The sequence below is a fragment of the Pyrgilauda ruficollis genome, unplaced genomic scaffold (genome assembly GCF_017590135.1).
Source record: "Pyrgilauda ruficollis isolate IOZ18807 unplaced genomic scaffold, ASM1759013v1 scaffold2, whole genome shotgun sequence".
Taxonomy (NCBI): domain Eukaryota; kingdom Metazoa; phylum Chordata; class Aves; order Passeriformes; family Passeridae; genus Pyrgilauda; species Pyrgilauda ruficollis.
Window position 1 is genome coordinate 25,519,071 of NW_024519206.1, and position 15,319 is coordinate 25,534,389.

Below are 15,319 nucleotides of genomic sequence, written 5' to 3' on the forward strand. Positions count from 1 at the left end.
GTAGTTCATATGATCTTAGGAAAACAGTTTAGTGTGGATCTGGTCTAAAATGCTACTTGCAAATAATTGGAACTTGATTTACATTTGAATAAAAAATAAATTTTTATGGTTGAGTGCAACACGGCAAACCTTGTATATAACCAGGCAATAGGATCCTGTCTATCCTGCGCTTCTGTGGCCACAAAACTATGCTGCAAAATCAAAGCTTTAATTTAAACAAACCTTTCTAGTTTGTATGGTTGCAAAGAAAACCAAATGTAAACAGTTTGTTCCCTATGGACTACAGTAAATGGGAAATTATTGTTAGTTTGAATGAATAATTCCATGCAGAACAGTTCATTTAGTCTTCAGTCATGACCCAAATTTGTAATCTTTCCTGCTAGGGAATCTCATTTCTTTCTCTTTTCTCACTCTTGAGTACTTTTATGGTAATCGACTGTTAGTAAAGTTGGGTACATTGGTGTGTAACTGATGCTACTGGATATGTGACCCTGTTTTGGTATGCTAATCAGCAAAACAATAATAATAGTTTAGAAATGTTTTATAATAGCCTTCTGTCACTTTGTTATCTAGTTCTATCTTTTGTAATTTGGCTAGCTTGAGAGTGCTTTGTTTTGTCATCAACACAATGGATTTCTTGTGCAGGCTTTATGTGCATGTAGCATGTAACATAACAGTACTATTGACAGAGTTAGAAATCAAAGGCAAATTGGTACAAACTCATTGCATATATATATATATATATATATAATGTATATTTTTCTTTGGATTACAAAAGTGAGCTAGAATTTTTCAAATTTGAGGGTTGTTTTTTTCTTTTGGAACTTGATGACTGGTTCCTTTATAGTCTAGCATCCAAGTACATAATTATTTAGTACAAAACTGTTAAGTCTAAAGTAAAATTTGGTTTTCCGCTATCTACAGGTAATAAAAAGGAGGAAGGGACGAAACTGTCCTCATAAGTGGTAGATGTAGGAATGTGATACAACTGGAGAAAGTCTGCAAAGTTACCTCAATGTTCTCTTGTTTCCTGGTTGTATAGTTTAAAGCAATTACATTTAGGAAATTTGTACAAGATGGAAGACTCTTAAGAAGAAAAATTGGTCCAAAATTAGATTGAAAATGAGATGTTGACTAGTTTTACTATTTTTGTGCTTATTACTAAGACTTCATTTGTTTTCATGGAAATTTGTGCCACTGTCTGGAAGCTTACTAGGAAAGGTGGCAGTATTTTCCTAAATTAAAAATGCCTTTAATTCTATTCTTTTGACCCCCAAGTGTAGAAATCAGATACTTGATACTGAGTGTTTAAACAAAATGATGGCTGATCTTTTAGTACTCTAGGGACATCTGGGGAGGGGTGGGGTAGAGAAATTATTTTGTTTCAAAGTTAAGTGCCTGGTAATAGTCTGCCCTGAAAAAATGTGTTTGTTTTTAAATATGAAGATGAAATCATTTGTGTAGTACTGATCACTTGTGTTGGTAAACACTGTAATGCAATCTGCAAGTAAATTGTTAGGTTTGTAATTATTTGTTGCTGTATTCATCCTGTGAGGTAGTGTACTGTAACTTGGTTTGAGGTCTTTAGCTGACATAATGATACAAATCTGTAATAGTAAATGGAATTATCTATAATCTACTTGGTAAAGTTTAAAAGTTAGAATGTAGTGTTTATCTGTGTATGGTCAGTGCTGGAAAAATAAGAATACTGGATGTATTATCTCTTGGAGATGATCTAAAATATTCTTTTGCTCTTTCTACTATTAAGAATTATGTGTGCATGGCTACATTTTACTGCAGATTGCACAACTGCTGATCTGCTGACTGCTTTATTTGGAGATAGTAAGTGTGTTACCCATTTGTTCTGAAAGGCAACAAGAGAAAAACAATACTTGTGGTTACTAAACAGGTACAACAAAGAAAACAAATCATATCTGGGATCTGTGTCCAGCTATTTTCAGGCGTCCATGAAGTTTGACATCACAGCTAATGCATTTGTGTGGAAACTGTTTTCCTGTTGTACATTAGCGTGGAATTATCACTTAGACTTAATAGATGTGCACAGTGTTGTATATGGCTTTTTTGTCTTTGGAATGTGTAGTATGAAAATTGACCAGTGTTTGGGGGGAATTTCCCAGTATGGTTGTACTGTTGTGTGTGCTTCTACTACTGTAGAAACAATTCTGTTTTCAGTTTAACAGTGTAAGATTTTTGTGACTGAGCAAGTAGTAAGTACAGCACCAAACAGATCTGATGTTTCAGTAAGAATTTTTGCAGGGAAGTAGATTAATTTTGTAGAACATTTCTTGTGCCTAAAGTGTGAATGCAAGTACAGAAAATGCATATTTCCCCAGTTACTGTTATTGCCCTGGAATGATGGAGCTGCCCATAGCAGTGTGTGGTGGCTTCCTGCAGTTCTTTGTGCCAGAGAAGTTGGACAGTGGGATTGCATAAGGCCGAGTAGTTGTTGAAAAGCCTAGAGAATGGTTTCTGGAGCAGGTTTTCTCCTCCTGAGCTAAGTTGGTTGGTGGCATTGGTTTGGACCCGTGTGGACAGTTTTCTGTCTGTAACTTGCTCTTTTGAGTCAGGACTTGGCAGGATTGATGTATCTGATGCTTGTAATGTGCTTGTAATGTTAGTGAGCTCTTTTCTGTAAAGTATAGCTGCTGATTTCCAGGTGTTATGGTGTTTACATTAAACACAAGTAATGAGTGAAGTGATTATGAACTACACACATACAAGTATAAAAAGAGGATGTCAAAATACCTTTTTTTTATATCAAATGTTTTAAGAATCATTGAAAAGTAAACCTTCATAGAAACTGGTGTTACTCTATAATATTTAGCCATAATAAACATTTTGACATTTCTATCTCTGTTTCTTTTCTCTAAATTGAATCAATTCTTTTGTTAGTGTTTATAAACTTTTTTTGAGAAACTGGAGACTGAGATAGCCCTTTGTTTTCCTTATTAATCAGTTTTCATTGGCTTGTCTTTCATCTTTGTGAGACAATTTCATATTAGTTATATTCCCAAAGGCTAAGCAGTAATTTTCATCATGCTGCTTCTGCAACAAGTTGGTTTTGAGAATAAAAACTCACAAGCACCTCCTCTGAGGATATGACATAAAGTGAGCAGAAATACACATTTAACTGAGCTCCATTCTTGATGCTTTCAAAGTAAGACATTTAAGTAGTGGTTTAAAGCAACTGATTCTACATCTGAAGCATTAAAGCTCAGCAGTGGAAAAAATGCCAAGTTTGCCATGGTAGCCTGCTTCCTTCATAATCTTGTGTAATCTCTTCAAGTATAAGACATTTGTTGAAACACTTGAGAACCCGACATAAATATTTAGTCTGTCTGAAATCCAAAGAGTATTCTCTGGACTTCTCTGCTGTACGGGTTTTTTTTTTGGAGGAAAGTATATGTTTAAGTCAGATGTTTAAGAAAAGAAAACTTCCAGAAGTAATACCACTGTGGTTAGTAACTCACAATTAAAGAAAGTCTTAATTGTGGAATTGTAGTTCTGTCTGTTTGTTAATATAATTACACTTGCTTAAGTAGTGGGTGTGTGTTTTTGCTTTAGTGTATGTGAGGTGTGGAACAAATAGTTATTTTTCAGTGTGTCTTCCTTCTAAACACTGAGTCAGGAAATCCCTCTTTTGTTGTTGTATTGAAATGACGCTGGTAACGGGATTTAAACCAACACCCAAGTAGATGCAAAGTCATGATTCTTAAAAATTCCTTTCTCCTATAGACCTTATGTACTTAAGAACATGTATTCGTGGGAACTTTTCCTAGAGCTGTGTGTTTCAAAGTGTTCGGGCTTCATGAGTCGCATTAGAAGTTGGACTTTCAAGTTTGGGGCTTTTTTAAGTCATCTGATTTCCAAAGTACAGAACACTTAGAGTTGAGTGGTTTCCACAAGACCTTTCGACGCAGTTCCTAGTTCTTGAGCAACTGTTTGGAAGCTTTGACTTGAAAGCTGTTTTGAAACCTCTCCCATAGTAAATTGCCTGTTTTGTTTCCAAATTGTTCCTTTAGCCTTGTAGATCACCTGTAGATTACAACTGGAAGGAAAATGCCATGCAATATTGTTGGAGTCCTTCATTTGTAATTATATGCACACTCAAGGGGTTTGGTTTAAACATGGTTTTTTGGCATGGATGCAAAGAGAAGGACTGTATTTTGCAAGACTTGAAGTTACATTAAAGAAGCAGCACACCCTGATTTTAAAATGCTTTTATTGTTCACTGAAGAAAGCTTGGACCGGTTTAATACTTGTATCTTCTGATCATGTTCTGATTAGAATTACTCCCTTCACTTGTTCCTTTTCTGAAGCAATTTATTTATCAAACCAGCCAGTGGTACTAAGACACTCAGTTACTCACAGATACTTACACTTTACTTGCTGTCAGTTTTAATGCCAGGAACAAAATCATTTATCACAGGATAGGAAGAATAAATAAATGAAAAGTAACCTGTGTGTGGGCAGTACAACTAAGCAGGAGGAGTTTTGGGATGTTGCCAGTTCTTGTTGATCTGCTGTGATTTGAAATGCTCCTAGTTAAGGTTTCAGTCATGTCTCCACCACAGTGTCTGAGTAGGTGTTTGGCCTTTGGTGTGACCCGGCTGGTGAGGATCCTGCACTGCCATTTCTGAGCGTGCAGTGCCTTGTGCATACGGTCAGGGGAGTGCAGGACTGGGGTAGAGTCCTCTTGTTTTTACAAAGAAGAAGCACTTTATGGAAAAGAACTAGCAAGATTTCTTGCAAGTATCCTGCCTCCATTCCCCCTGTAAGTTCCTTCCTGCAGAATACCTGAATTCCTCTAGTTCTCTCATCCTCTGAAAACTGCCCTGTGTGCCATTGGACATCTTTGGCTGCAGCCACTTGTGGGCTACTTGCATGGTGACTGCCTGGTAACAGCTGGGTCTGGGTTAACAGTCTTCCAGTTCTCAGGGTACTATTTCTATAAAGAAATGTTGAAGTCTGGTTCAACTGTTGTGGTATAATGGAAATAGATGCTTTAGAAAACTAGATAAAAATAAAATTAAGTTGCAGGGATTTTGTTCACAGGATTACGAGGTTTCCCTGAAGAATAGATATAGAAAAGATTGTTTTTAAGGTTACAGAATTCTTTAAAGAAGTAATTTATTGTGTTCCACTGATGATGGCTACAAAATATAAAAATGGATGGCTAAATATGTTAACATGTACCTGATGGGGATGCCAAAGCAAAATAGGTTGAATGTAGGAGAATTGGCAGAGGTAAAACCAAAGGAAATTGGTAGAACTCAGAATGGAGCCAGTGTATGCCCACAGATGACATCCTCCTCTGGAGGAACCTCTGTTTTGTGGTAATGCTTCATCAGTCGCCTGTTACTCCTTTTTGTGGAAAGAGGCTGATAAACATTTTTTGAGAGGGCAGAATAGATGAATTCTGAAAATATTTAATGAAGAAATAAGTGTCTCTTCAAGATGTGAAAGATCAGCAACTCAACAGTGAGTTTACTGGCCTGCATGATTTTCCAGTGAGTTACTTTCAGATGGGAGCTTGAAGTACATATTCATGTGAGTACTTGGCTTCAGTTAGAAGATCTTCTCTCATACTTTTTTGTTGGTTTATGGATGAGTTTTTTCTTATTTTTCCCCCTCCTCTTTCTTTTGTAATGCAGTGAACTACAGCTGGCAACATACTTGCTGGTTTTGCCTCTTTTACAGTATTTTGCTGTTTCTTTTTTCTATTGCTCAGAAAAAAAACCAAAAAAAACAAAAAAAAAACAACCTGCACAAAGTGTACAACCCGATGGAAACTTTACAGTGGGTTATTGTTGAAACTTATTGTCAGGGAAATTCAGTTAATCGACCTATTTGAGCTTATCTAGAAAGCATAGCTTTTCAAATACTTTCACAAGTTGCTTATAGCATAATGGCTTTTAATCACTCAATAGGAAAAAAAAAATCTTAATTTTTGTTAAGCTCATTTTAAACATTTTCCTCTCTGTGCAGTAGCTTAAAGGTTCTAATGAACAGAACTAAAGTTGGCATTTAATAGGATTGGTCTTCAATTCTCATTTTTTAATTATTTGCAATTACAACATTAATTGGAATAGTAGTGCTTACTGGATAACTTCTAAAGAGCCTTTGGATTTTTGTTTTCTTATTAAGTGTTTGGATGCAAAGCTTCTTGAGTGGATTATATGAAAGCCAACTGCAGTAAGGTACTTCTTATTGGATGCTTGCTATTACATGACTCAAGTTCTGACAACTAACCTTAAGTACTAAGTGTTAGTATATTAAAATATTACTTGGAAAAATAATGAAAATGTTTTTGTACAGCTTTGATGATTGTGAGTGTAACTGATCTGTTTCTCATGTGACAGTATTTTGGTTAGATCCTAATTTTTCTATTAAAATTCTTTGTTTACTGGCAAAGTTTTTTATGGGAAGAGACTTATATTTCCAAGTGTGTGGATGTGAACCCATAATTTGGCAAAAATCTGCCTGTAATCTAAATGACTTGTATTTTTTTTTATAAAAGTGATTGTTTTTTTTTTTATTCCATAATTTTTCCAATTTTTTTTCTAATCCATAAATTGTTTTCTTGTCAGTCTCATAACAAATGCTGTGAATTATTTTACTGGATCTCTAATAGATGAATTCAGAAAATTTCATAAAAAAACATCTAATGAGAGATTGTGCTTTGCATTGTTCGGTGTCATTTTCATTTTTGAAGCGTTGAGGATTTTTTTGGTGGTTCCCTGCATAATCAATCCTGTCACAGTACCAGCTGTCTTCAGGCCATCTTTGCTGTATTCCTAACTGCATAAATATTTTTTCCTGGTGTTTTTTTTCTTTTCCTACCTTACCATTTTTTGTTTTATTTCTAAATAAAAATGTGCTTGCTGATTTTACACATTCAAATATGTGTGCACATGCACACAAACACACAATTACTCTGTTGATATTTAGGTTTTTGTAGTAAGCTTGTTCATTATGGTGAGATCAGCATTTGAAGCTGGTCCTTGTTGCTGTTGATGACAGGTTTGTAGGTCACAATTTAGCTGCAATGAATGCAGTCTGGCATTTTGGTATTAGAATAAGGATAATTAGTAATGTGTGAACTTGAACACATCTTAGAGAAGGTACCAAACTAATGGATGTTTTATTTCTTAAACTGATTATCAGGTGGCCAACACTTGTTTTGGTGCTACTCAGCAGATTGTCCTGAGCTGTCACATGCATGAGCCGGGTGTGAACATGTGGGTGTGAACTACATGTTGCGCATCTTGTAAGCAGTGACATGTTAGAAGTCACATTAGTAGTGTTTCCAGTTCCTTAGCCCAGGATAATCAGGTGACGCCATACTGCAGCACTGCTTTTTGAAGCCATCATTGCTACAAGCCCAGAGTGAGATTCAAAGTATGAGGCAGTTTTTTGTACAGATAAATATGCAGTATGAATTTAAAACTGCTTCTCATTTCTTGTTGGCTGAAAATGTTAATCTTGCCTGTCTTATCAAGAAATGCTGGCAACTTTTTTAAGGAATAGGTTGATTCTATAACCAAAGTGATATTCTTGGATGGAGTATTTGTGGTCTAAATATCCAGTTGCAGGAAAGCCCTTATGACCCATTAAATGTGATTCAATATGATTGTTTTCCCTCTGGCTGATTTTACAACAGTCAGTTCAGATCTTGCTTGTCAATCCATTTGAAGCAGTTGGTTTTTCTTCCTTTTCCAGTGTTTTTCTTTATGTAGTATGGCTGTTATATGCAACTGTTTCATTTTGGGTTTGGGATATTTTTCTGTTGAGGTTCTGAGCACATTTATTGATAAATTAGAGTTTGTATCATAGTCTTGTCTTGAATTTCTCTTATTAAAGAGAATGAGCGTCTTCTAATTATATTTTTTCTCACTTCTTATGGTGTATCTGATGGTATTTTCCAGTAATTTTTACCATAATGCAATTCTTCAGGCAGACTATTTAGATTTATCAGTGGCTGGAAGGGAGAAAGGCTGCTGAAGCTGACTGTTTAATCAAATTACTTTTTTCTGTTTGAGTTCCTGTCATCCTTTACTTTCATTCTCTATAGGTAGGATTTTTCTCTATAGGTAGTTTACCAAGAGCACAAATTTGAGAACTCTTACACTGTATCTTGGAATAGTGCTAATTTTCTGTCAGTGTTGATTTAAGCTATGTTAAGTTTGTAATGCCATTTGATATAGTTCCTTCCCTCTGTTAAACTTGAAAGCTTTGTTTGAGGGTCCTGGTTTCCTAATTTCACAGTCACTTCTAGCTTTTTGTCAGTGAAACTTTGGTTTTGGTCATAGATGGAACCTTAAGCCAGAATTGTGCTGTTATCTTCAGAGTGGAACACATGTCTGTCAAAGTTAATGCAAAGTGCATCATTCTGGTTCTTCTCATGAAACTTCTCCTGTGAAAGCTAAACAAATGTGTTTCATGGGACAGAGGCTTCCTCAGAAGGGCAAAAATGGTCTGTAATTCAAGGGGATTAAACTCAGCGTTCTGTGGAGTGAGAAGCAGTGCGATGGAAGGACACAGATAAATGTGGGCTGGATAAAAACATCGTGTCAGTTCTAACAGCATCTGGCTATGCTGTTATACTGCTTGGGATATGTGAAGTGGTGTTGCTTTCTGTATAAGGTGACAGCTTGTGTTTTTGAAAAGAATCTGGAGCATTCCCAGGTGACATCTCAACTACAAGCAGCAGTGCCTTCTAAAATAGCAGTCTGAGGTCATTTTATGTGGAATTTTGATATTATGGGCAAATCCATAATCGTGGGTCCATTGTCTGTTGCTCAGATAGTGAAAAAATAGTAATTCAGTGGTCTGAAGTGGAAAGAAGTTATTGGATGTCTGTGGAACGCTTTTCAGTAGAGGATCATGAGCATTGTGTTAAACTGAACAGCTGTGAAACAAACCACTGCTGAAGTATATAATTACCAGATAAGCAGTTGCTGGTGCTTGATCAGATCAAATGGCATGGAGTAACAAAGGGCATTCACTGCACACTTCCGTCGGTTTTTCTTGCCTTCATGCACATTGCCTGTGTCATCTGTCTTTCCAGATAGAAACATTATGTGTTGTATTCACAAGTATGACAGGGAGGAATCTCAGGAATATTCCAAGTTTGGCTCATGAAAGATATGAGTGGTTCAACTGTGATGTAATAATCTGGTAAAGGGCTGGCTGATATTTCATCTATAACTATCTCCTTGGACCCTGTGATGTAAATCTGTAAAACATTTACTTTCTCTCTGTGTTAAACTGTGATCCATTAATTTGTCTTCACATCTACATGACTTTTCTGATGACAAGATATTGTTGAAATTTCCACGCTGCAGAGTTTAAAGGGAGCTGTAGGTTTTCAGAGAGGCAACTTCTTTGTCTCAGAAGTCAGCAATTCTCTTTCACCATCTGTTTTTCCTTGGTTTGATGGATGGAGACAGTTTATTGTCAGTTTCCGGTTATTTTTTGCTCTGCTGTTTTCGTTATTAGCTATTTTCATCTGACATTGATGAAGATTATTTGGTTTGTTTTCTTTTTGTCATCCAAGAAGATGCCTTACATGGCATTGGCACAGTCTGTCAAAGAAGCCTTTGAGCAATTAATGTAATACCCTGCAGTAAAAATACCCTCTCTTCATGTAGGACTGAATAACAAAAATAACACAAGGGGATTTTTAAGGACCTGAAGATGAGTTTTCTTGGCTCTCGGATGACGTGTGATAGTGCTTTGCTTGATAGGTTAGGAACATAAAGTAATGTTCAAGTTTATTGCAATTATTTTAAAGGAGATGTCCCTTCTGAACATTTCGGTCACCACATTCTAACCTTGTATCTCCAGACTTCTGGCCAAAAACTTGGGGAATGTGAAAACCTTTTTGATGTTTGCTCAGGTTTATGACTAACCATTCTTCAGTGCTCTCAGCAACATTAGTTATGAAAAGGAAGCATATAATCTCTTTGTATAGGTCAGTGTATGACACTCACAGCTCTGAAAAAGCCGGAGGTTAACTTGTTAGTATGAATCTTCCAGTGCAGAAAAAAGTAGCTTTAAACAAAAACACAGTCCCCTTGTTTCCATGTACGCTGAAGCCTGTGAGGGAACTGGTACAGAGGTTGGTTTGAGCAGGACAAAAGAAGCCACTTGTCCCACACCCCACCAGTGTTCCATGGCACCATTTGTGATGCATTGGTGAACTTGAGAGAAACTCCAGCTAAGTCAAACCTTGAAGAGTATGATCTTAGTTGCTCTGTCAAAACTCCTCCTATACATAGGTTACTGTATCAATAAAAGTAGCATTTCACATTTGCTTATTCTGTAAAGTTGTGCCAGAGTTTTTCAAATTTTATTCTATTACTATCTTAGAGTAACTAAAATTTTTATTTGAATTATTATTTCAAGGATATATATTGTCTCCTGTTTCTTTCTGAGTAACTGAAACAAAAAAACTAAACCAATTACTACTGCAGGGCAATGTCTTCTGTCAGTGATTTTGCAATACCCACTTGTGCTTCAGTACAGGTAGACCTTAATCCAATAATGCACGGTGCTTACTAATCCACTTAATAGACTAATACTGTCTAGTGGTTAAAAAACTGTTCTTAAGAAGAAAAACATGCTGTGTTTCTGAAATACTGTTCTTGACCTGTACAATTTGATCCTTTTAGCCACTGTTGTTTATTAGTAAAGTCACTCCCTTATCAGGTACTTTTTAGTGATTGAATGCAGAGAAATTACTTGAGACTTGGATGATTTTAGCTTTAAATATTTGTCAAATTGAAACAGTTTGGCTTGAATCATCACAGCTATTTCAGTCTACAATAAGTAAAAGAATGTGATTTTCATATACTGTTTGGCTGTGGTTTGAACTGAGAACAGTGTCCAGTTTTTTATTTCACTGTGAATTTATCTGCTGTGGTTGATTTATGTCAAATGGCAAGCATTCAGATGGCTGAATAAAATAAAAGTGACTCAGAGGAAGTATTTTATGAGCTTTGCAGATACTTGGACGGTTTGAGGTTCTACTCAAAAACAGCTTCTGCTTTAAGTAACAGTAAATGCATTTATTCTACAACTAGTTGCATAACATTTTTATATACCTGCCTAATTAGAAAGTAGTTGAGACCTACCATTCAAGGCAGCAGCTGTGCTATGTAATCAACAGACAAACTTCTAGGCATTGTGTGTGTGTGTATACATATATGTGTTCATTCTTGTTCCCTATTTTGGTACTCATCTGAAGTTTTCTATTTGGTCTTTTTTTCTGTAAAAAAACTTTATTTATAAGTAGTAATTTGCTATTAGGGCACAGTGTAGAGTCTTCTAATTGTATTTCTAGTGCCTGTTAAAATGGTGTTGAGTGGCTAACTAAGACCAGGCAAAGATACAGGCAGCAGGATAAGTAGGAAATCGGGAGAGGAGAATCATCATAATGACAGTAGCTGAAATCATGTCATGGTACTAATTTGGAGAAAACAGCTCTCTGTAGAGATGAAGAGGTCTCCAATTTCATGCCTCCTGCAGTTTCTTGAGTCTTCATCTTTAGAGCTCTTTTAAAAGGCGACAAAATAGCCCTCTTGCAATAAATGTTAAGCAGCCATTTTGTGCTTGAAGTTTGTGCCTCACCGAACTCCATGCCTTTGGTTTTTCAGAAACAAATTTCGAATTTGATAGTGTGTGGGCCTGGCTGTTGATAGTTTCTTGTTTACTACTTATAACTTTTCAAATACACATGTTGTGAAGAGGTCAAAATAAAGATTACTGTCAAGTAGCACCATAAACTTTGGGAGGTAAGTGATATTTCAAGGAAGCACCACTGTTTGTTTGCATGCCTTTTTACAGAATCATGGAATAGTTTGTTTGGATGGAATCTCTCAAAAATCATCTGGTCCAACCACTGTTCAAGGCACTTTCATGTGGTTTCTCTTGAACATCTGCTTTTGTCCTCTCTCAGGAAAAGGATGCTGGGTTGGATAAAATTAAGCACAATCCCATTTTGGAGTCACTCTTGATGATAGTGTTTAGTGTCAGTTGCCTGCTTGAACTTGTGGTGAAATACAGGCTCTCTAGTCTGATTATTAAAATTGCTTGACAAATGCTTCTCGCAAATCAGTTTAAGGACTCAATAGTCCAAGCCTTTCCAGGGACAGCATTGTCATGTAGAGATCCATCATATGGATGAGGTGCTGCAAAGGTGTCTTTGCCATTCACCTTTGTCATTTTACCATTGAGGTGGTCTGTTTTGGCTCAAAAAAAGGCTGAACTCTGAAAATGCTTTTATACCATTTCAATCAGATACAGAGCTCAGGAAGATGGAAGATGTTGATAGTTTGATAGGACTCTGAAGTCTTTGTGAATCTAATACCTTTTAGAATCAGTCTGTGGTTAAATTTGTGTCCTGACATGCTTTGAAATTTCTAATCAGGTGAAGTTAGGCCACTCACAGTATCGGGTTAATGAGAAAGTGAAAATATTCTAGACAGAGATGAAATTGAGTTGCCTCAAAATAGATGGAAATTAATAGCATTTTATTAAATGGCATAAAATGACAGTTCTTATTTGAATTACACTAATTTCAGTATGCAGATTGTGAGGATCTTTCTTGTTGTTTGTCTTTTTTAATAAACTGCTACAGAAAAGATAATGCAGTTAGTGAGTAAATCCATTGTTGATTATCTTATTCTTCTAGTATCTTAAAACTGACATGTTATTGCATCTTGGATTTTTTTTTTGTGTGTTGCTGAAAAGCAGGGAGATAAAGGCTTCCCTGTTACTAGCAAGATGAACTGCTGGCAGATAAGAGAACTTTTTCTACTTACTCAAATAAGGCTGTGTTTGTCAATATGTGTACTTACCAGTCTCCTTAAAACTCCTGCTGTCAGCTTAAAAAAAATCAGTTTAATGCATGTTGAATATGATTAATATTTAAATAAGTAAATTATTACAATGAAATACCAATAATATAAAAAAAACCCAGTAGCCATGCTTCACTACTTCACTAAACGTGTTGAGTTTTTTACTTGTTTACATATTTCTTAGTGGTTTTATGTAGATATATCACATTAAGGTCAGGATATCCTTAAGTTGTCAAATGCAAAAATAAGCACTCAGGTTAGAGCTCTAGCCGCAGTAAAGATTGTTGTTTTTCTTACTGCATTTGATGGTTTTGGGGAGACTTCATAACTTCTATGTGCTCTTCATATTTGTGCTTTACAGAACACTTTTATGGGTTGTGCTCCTTCTTGAGAAAGTGCCACATCCAAACATTATTAAAGTGATGGGATTTTTTTTCTTTGTTTTTTTCATGTTGTTGTTTGTAGGTTTTTAATGTGGAGCAGGATACTGCTTCCTAATTCTCCAGCTGCTGGGAACTACACCTTTGCAAGTAAAGTACAAGAGTCACATCCTAGAGAAGTGTCACATCTTAAGCTGCTTGTTTTTGTTCACGCAAAAAACCCCAAATGGTTCTAACAAACCTACTATCCATGCACTTCCGATGAAGCTTGAGGCTGTCTCTTCTTGGGTAAGAGGAGAGAGCCTCTTAGCACTTCTAACTCAACAGAAGGTTAAAAGATAAACTTTGACACAGAAATACTGCAGATTGCAGTGTCTTTTAGAGAGGTGGGCGTATATTCCCAATTTAGATTGGCAGTAATTGCCTCGTATTTCCCCATAAAGTTTCTATCCTGTTAAACACCATGGTGTTCCATGTCAGATATTGTTGTCACATATATGAATAGTATTATCTGAGTGACATGGACATCTCAGTTAATGTTACCTATTTATTACAAAGAAGCATAAAAGTGCCGTTTCTTTTACTTGCAATAATCTGCAGATTCAATTTGCTGCTTTGCCTTTTTTGGATTTTGTATAAGGCCTCTTTGAAGATGAAGTTCTGTGTTAAATTCTGCTACATGGAAGTGCAAAAAGATGTGAACTCAGATGGGTTTTCTTGATACAGTGAGAAGCTTTTAAATGAAGTGTCGTTGAAATAATTATTAAAATAAATGTAAAAATACCCAGGAATTTTTATTTTTTAGCTAAGACTAAGATAAGTAGAAAGACTGTTTTTGTTTCTGTAGATATTCACATGTGACTTCTCGGCTAAATTGTATCTTGAATATGCTTATGCTTCTGAGAATGGAAGATGAAGGGCTGTCTCTTGTGTGCCCTTCTACTTGTTTAGTTTGAGCTGGTGTGTCATAGCAGTACTGTTGAGTGTATTTAGCATTCTTTCATGCCCAGTAAATTGTAGTGCTCTTGTTTCTGGTGTTTCTGGCTGCAGCTTTTTTGTTGATGTACCTTGAACCTTTTCCGGAAGACTTTTTATTACTTACTGTTCAAAAACCATTTTTAGCTTTTTCCACATATTCTGACAAAGTGACTGCATATGTCAAAACATATGTATAGCTTCAGAGCTATCTGCTTCTAGCAGCAAGCAAAAGCTGTGGTTCTTTGAGCTATTCTTGGAGAAGGTGAGGACTTTTTATGCTGGGCGTGAAGGTGGGAATGTACCAAAGGGGAAGGTGAAAATAGGAGACATAAGAAACTTTTTGTGTTGTTTTTAGTGTTGAGATGTAAATTTTGATTTGCAAAACTAATTAGTAATTGAATTTCTATGGATAAAAAGGTGAAAAAATGTGACTGGGACAGATATACCTGCTGTGTGCTGCTCTCTTGTTTCGAATCCTGTGATTCAAATTTAGCACTGGGTGCTGCTGAAGAACTGGAAACCATGTGACTGGCTGGTGCAGCAGAGAGCTGTGGCTCATGGAGAACCATCTTCCTTGGCTGAATATGCTAACACGTGAATTTCTGTTCAGCCTCTGGCAATGTGCCAGAAGAGGCTGTCAGATGGTACCCCATGTCCCACAAGGATTTCTTATCTTGACTCTGCTGAATACCTCAGCATTTTTTCATCAGACTTTGAGATGAGATCACTTTGGAATCTCAGAATTGTGTGAAGTAGAGGTGGTATGTTCCATGTTTCCCTACAAGATTAGGATAAATGAGTTGCCACTTAACAGGTTGTTACAAAGCACATTTGTAAGGGGAGGCTCGTGACCTGTCTTCAGTCAGGTGTGCCTGGGACGTTGTGTGTAGACACTGTTCAGAATTAATGCAATTCCCTACATTCTACTTGAGCTTTTTGGAAATGGTCTGAATATTGTATCATGGGGAATTTTTGAAAGCATGAATTCTCTCTACCTCTTTTATCAGAAGCTGGTTTTGCTGTTTTTGTTACATGTGAGCTGGTGGGTGTTTGCTGTTGAAACCTTAGATGGGTTTT

The 15,319-nt window shown here is 36.3% G+C and overlaps 1 protein-coding gene across 3 annotated transcripts in view; it reads left to right on the forward strand.

The window, feature by feature from the left end:
* SEPTIN7 (septin 7) overlaps positions 1–15,319 on the forward strand; it is a 79,343-nt gene that overhangs the window by 19,126 nt on the left and 44,898 nt on the right. The gene's annotated exons all lie outside the window — the stretch shown is intronic.